The following is a 6,000-nucleotide window of genomic DNA, read 5'->3' as shown; positions in this document are numbered from 1 at the left end:
TCGAATGTTTGACATTTGAATGACCTTGAGAATTTATACTAAAAGAAGGTGAAGACTAAAGCAGAGTTATATACTGCCTGTCTGAGTGTTGAAGGTATGTCTCAACATACACAGAGCCCTATGTCAAAACATTAAAGTACTTCTGATTCAGTCATTTAAGGAAATATGATGGGCTGGATAGCACAGCGATAGCACAATGGCTAGGGCGTTTGCCTTGCACGCAGCCAACATGGCTGACCCGAGTTCGATTCCTCCGCCCCTCTCGGAGAGCCTGGCAAGCTACCAAAAGTATTTCACCCGCACGGCAAAGCCTGGCAATCTCCCTGTGATGTATTTAATATGCCAAACACAGTAACAACAAAGTCTCCAATGGAGACATTACTGGGCCTGCTCAAGAAAATCAATGAACAACTGGAGAACAGTGAGAGTGATGGAAATATGAGACTAATCATCAACTAAACACAAACCTAGCAGGATGATGACTTTCATGGGTATATATAATGAGGAATACCACATTTGCATAATTAATTGGTTAGAGCTATTAAAAGATAAGAAAGAATAAAAATAAGCAAAAGAACAATAGATGAGGGAGAAGTTGATTTCCAAAGCTGCCTTATTATATGTTCAAGTATAAAATTTTCAACCAAGAGTTATGGAGCATCCTGAAATTCATATGGAACAATAAGCATCCATGGATAGCTAAAGTAATTCTTGAAGAAAGATGGGAGGCACCACTTTCCCCAACTTAAAATGTACTGCAAAGTGGTAGTAATTAAAACAGCATGATATTGGAATAAAGACAGACCCACAGACCAATGAAATAGAATTTAATGTCCTGACACAAACCCTCAAAAATATGAGCATTTACTCTTTGATAAGGGAGCAAGAAATAAAAAGTGGAGCAAGGAAAGCCTCTTTAACAAGTGGTGCTGGCAAAACTGTACAGTTACATACAAAAAAAAAAGAGCTCAGACCTTTATCTAACACCATGCACAAAAGTCAGATTAAAATGGATTGAACACCTCAACATCAGACCAGAATCCATATGGTATATGGAAGAAAAGGTAGGCAGAACCCTCCTTGAGACTGGAGCTAAAGGATCTTCAAAGATGAAATGCCATTAAGCAAGCAAGTGGAAGCAAAGATAAACAAATGGGACTACTTGAAACTAAGAAGCTTCTGCACCTGAAAAGAAACAAGTGACCAAGATACTCAAACAGCCTATGGAATAGGAAAGGTTATTCACCCAGTACTGTTCTGGTAAGGGGTTAATATCAAAGATATACAAGGCGCTGGTTGAACTCTTCAAAAAAAAATTCAACCCCATCAGCAAGTGGGGCAATGAAATGAACAAAAACTTTCTAAAAGAAGAAATTCGAATGGCCAAAAGGCACATGGAAAAATGCACTGATCATCAGGGAGTCAGAGAGATGCAGATTGAAACAACAATGAGCTATCATCTTACACCACAGAGACTGGCACAGGTCCAAAAGAGCAAGAGTAACCAGTGCTGGCACAGATGTGGGGCAAAAGGAACTCTCCTTCATTGTTGCTAGGAATGCCAATTGGTCCAGCCTTTTTGGAAAACAGTATGGACACTCCTCAAAAAAACTAGAAACTGAGCTCTTATTTGACCCAGCAATACTCCTTCTGGGAACATACCCTGGGGGCCCAAAAACACACAGAAGAAACACCATCTGCACTCTTATGTTCATTGCAGCACTATTCACAATAGCCAGAATCTGACTGCCAAAGAACAGACAAGTGGTTAAAGAAACTATGGCACATCTACACAATGGAATACTATGCAGCTGTGAGGAAAAATGAAATTATGAAACAAACAAACAAACAAACAAACACTGTCCTCCCATTATTCATTGATTTTGCTCGAGTGGGCCCAGTAACATCTCCATTTTGAGACTTGTTGTTACTGTGTTTGGCATATCGAATACGTCATGGGCAGCTTGCCAGGCTTTGCCTATTGGGCGAGATACTCTTGGTAGCTTTCCAGGCTCTCCAAGAGGGGCAGAGGAATCAAACCCGGCTCGGCAGGGCTGACTGCGCGTGAGGCAAACGTCCTACCACTGTGCTATTGCTCCAGAAATTATAAAATTTTCCTATGAATGGATGGACATGAAAAGTATCATGCTGACTGACATAAGTCAGAAGGAGAGGGACAGGTATAGAATGACTGAGTTCACTGTGGTATATTAAAAAAATATAGTATTTTTTTGACAATATCCATGGCCAGGGAAAACAGGGCTTAGGAGGACTGGTCAATGGTTGGAACTAACCATGAGTTTGAGTGCAGTGGAAAGTAGGTAAGATAGAGAAGAGACCAGTGTGATGACAATAATAGCTGGGAATGATCATACTGGACAGGAACTGAGTGTTAAAAGTAGGTAAAGGAATATTCTTCATAACCTTTCAGTATCAATATTGCAAGCCACAATGCTCAAAAGGAGACAGAGAAAGAAAGAAAGGGAGGGAGGGGGAGAGAGAGAGAGAGAGAGAGAGAGAGAGAGAGAGAGAGAGAGAGAGAGAGAGAGAGAGAGAAAGAGAGACAGAGAGAGACAGAGAGAGACAGAGACAGAGAGAGACAGAGAGACAGAGACAGAGAGACAGAGAGAAGAAAAGCGTCTGCAGGCAGGGGTTGGGGGGTGGCAGGTGATGGGAGGGAACCTGGGGACACTGGTGCTGGGAAATGTCCACTGGTGGAGGGATGGGTGTTGGAACACTGTGTGACTGAAATCTAATCATGAACAGCTTTGTAAGGGTCTATCTCACGCTGATTCAATAAAAAGTTTTTTTTAAAAAAAAAAGGAAAAAAAGATTTACAAAACTTTTTGAAATATGTTTAAAATCTAAAGGAAACTTTATTTAAAGAACTAAAGGAAAGTATTAGAATGTCTTTTCAAATAGATACTATCCTGTAGCTCTGTCCTCCTGTTCATCAATTTGCTCGAAAGGGCACCAGTAACAACTCACAACAAATTGTGAGACTTGTTACTGTTTTTGGCACGTTGAGTAAGTCAGGGGTAACTTGCCAAGCTTTGCTGTGTGGGCGAGATACTCTCGGTAGCTTGCTGGACTCTCCAAGAGGGGCAGAGGAATAGAACCTGGGTTGGACACAGGCAAGGAAAACACCCTATCCGCTGTGCTATCGCTTCAGCCCTCAAATAGATACTACCAACAAAAAAAATAGAAAAAATATTTTTAGAGGTTATAGTACAGTGAATAGTGTGCTTGCCTTGCATGCAGCTGACCCAAGTTTCAATCTTCAGTACCCTACATGGTCCTCTGAGTCCTATTAGTAATTTTTTTAAAGAGCATAATCAGAATTTTAGAGATAAAAATTATAATAACTAAAATTTCAAAAGTATAATAACTGAAATATTCACTTATCTCTGATCAAGTATAAGAAGAAGCAACTTGAAGACAAATCATTTGAAATTATATATACAGAAAAAAAAGAATGAAGCAAAAAATTAATAGTCTTAGAAACCTGTGGGACACCATCATATACATAATTCCATTCCTAGAAGGATAGTGAAAAGAAGTAGAAAGTATATTAGGAAAAAAACAGTGTCAGAAAAATTAAAATTTTATGGAAAATGTTATTTGTATATCTACTATTAAATGAACTCTAAGTAGGTTAAACTTAAAAGGGATGCATGCTGAGATACATTATGCGTGAACTATCAAAAGATTAAGAAAAAAGACTCTTAAGAAAGTTGCGAGTAAAAAGAATAACTTTCCACCCAATGGATCCTCAATTCTATAGCAGATAATTTCTTACTAGAATCAAAGTACTCAAAGAAATTAACAATCAACAAGAATTCCACATTTGACAAAGTGCCCTTCAAAAATTAAAGAAAAATAAGTTATTCCCAGGTAAATAGAAAGTGTACTGCGGATAGACATTTTGTATAATATGAGAGAAAGCCCTCTTGGCTGAAACAAATGACTAGATGATCAGTGAAAGATAAAGAAATAAAGATCTCTGATAAAGGTAATTATAGGATTAGATATAAAGATTAATATGAATGCACATTTTGAAGTAAATATATTTTAAAGTACTGTGATTTACAATATTGTTCGTGATAGGGTTTAACATAAACAATGTTCCAACATCACTTTCCACTACTATTATCTCAGTGTCCACTTTCCTCCATTATCTCAGGGTCCCCTCCCTTTTATCCAGTTTCAACTTTCCCCTCACCACTTCCCCATTTTGGAAGTTAGTTATGTAGACCAACTCTCAGGCTTTGTTGCCTTTGATCATTTGTTACTCTTGTTTTTTCATTATATCTCACATATGAGAAAGATCATTCTGTATCTTTCACTCTTCTGACTGAATTCACTCAGCACGATACCTTTAGTTTCATGACGTAGTGGCAAGCTACATGAGTTTTTTATAGTTGTGTAATATTCCATTGTGTAGATATGCTACAGCTTTCTTTTTTTCTTTTCCTTTCTCTTTCTTCTTTGTTTTTTCTTTCTTCCCTCCTCCTCCTACTCCCCCTCCCTCCCTCCCTCCCTCCCTCCCTCCCTCCCTCCCTCCCTCCCTCCCTCCCTCCCTTCCTTCCTTCCTTCCTTCCTTCCTTCCTTCCTTCCTTCCTTCTTTCTTTTTCTTTCTGACTTCCTCTTGATTCATGCTCAGGGATCACTCCTAGAACTGCTCAGGAGCCCATATGTGATACGGGGGATTGAACCTAGCTAGGTTGGTGACATGCAAAGGCAAATGTTTTGACCCAGAAAGTTTCTTCATCCAGTTTTATGTTCTTGAACACTTAGATTGTTTCCAGATTTTGGCTATTGTGAACAGTGCTGCAATGAACATAGAAATGCAAATGTCTTTTCAATATAATGCTTTGGGGCTCTTGGGTAGATACCAAGAAGTAGAATTGTTGGATCATATAGAAACTCAATTCTGAGTTTTTGACAAGTGTTCATATTGTTTTCCAAGGGTGCTGAAACAATGGATATTCTCACCAAAGAGTGAATACCGATTACTCTCCCTCACATTCACCTCAGCATTGGTTGTGTTTGTTCCTTTTGATGTGTTCCAGTGTCACTGGTATTAAGCTGAATGTAATTTTTTTTTCTTTTTGGGTCACACCCGGCGATGCTCAGGGATGACTCCTGACTTTACACTCAGAAATTACTCCTGGCAGTGCTCAGGGGACCATATGGGATGCTGGGAATCAAATCTGGGTCAGCCGCGTGCAAGGCAAATGCCCTACCCGCTATACTATTGCTCCAGCCCCTGAATGCACAGCAGGTAGGGTCTTTGCCTTGCACGCGGCCAACCTGGGTTTGATTCCTCTTGGAGAGCCCGGCAAGCTACCAAGAGTATCCTGACCATAAGGCAGAGCCTGGCAAGCTCCCCGTGGCGTATTTGATATGCTGAAAACAGTAACAAGTCTCACAATGGAGACGTTACTGGAGCCACTTGAGCAAATTGATGAACAACGGGACAACAGTGCTACAGTGCAGTGCTTTTTTTTTTTCTATCTAATTTAAAGACTAAACTATCTATTGAATTATAGTAAGTGTAAGAAATTTCAACAAGCTCCCGGGAGAGCACAAGGCAGAGTCTCCTACCCTGTGTCTGACTATCCTCACCAGGGCCCAACAGCTGAAGACTTCCAGGCCCCAACCAAGGCCTTACTGGAGCCACTCTCCACACACTTGGATAAGCCTCAGACATAACCGAACTGGCAGAGGAACCCAGGTGTGTGGGACCCGGGACTGAGATCTCTAAGCCTGCACGGTTTGGGACTGGACCTGTCAGTAGCTAAACAGTTACACCCTCCAACTGCCGTGTAACCCCAACAAAGGCCAGGATCCAAAGATTATCACAACAAGCTCCCGGGAGAGCACAAGGCAGAGTCTCCTACCCTGTGTCTGACTATCCTCACCAGGGCCCAACAGCTGAAGACTTCCAGGCCCCAACCAAGGCCTTACTGGAGCCACTCTCCACACACTTGGATAAGC

The sequence above is a fragment of the Sorex fumeus genome, unplaced genomic scaffold (genome assembly GCF_029834395.1).
Source record: "Sorex fumeus unplaced genomic scaffold, SorFum_2.1 ptg000002l, whole genome shotgun sequence".
In the NCBI taxonomy this organism is placed as follows: Eukaryota; Metazoa; Chordata; class Mammalia; order Eulipotyphla; family Soricidae; genus Sorex; species Sorex fumeus.
Note: the sequence above shows the minus strand (reverse complement) of the source record.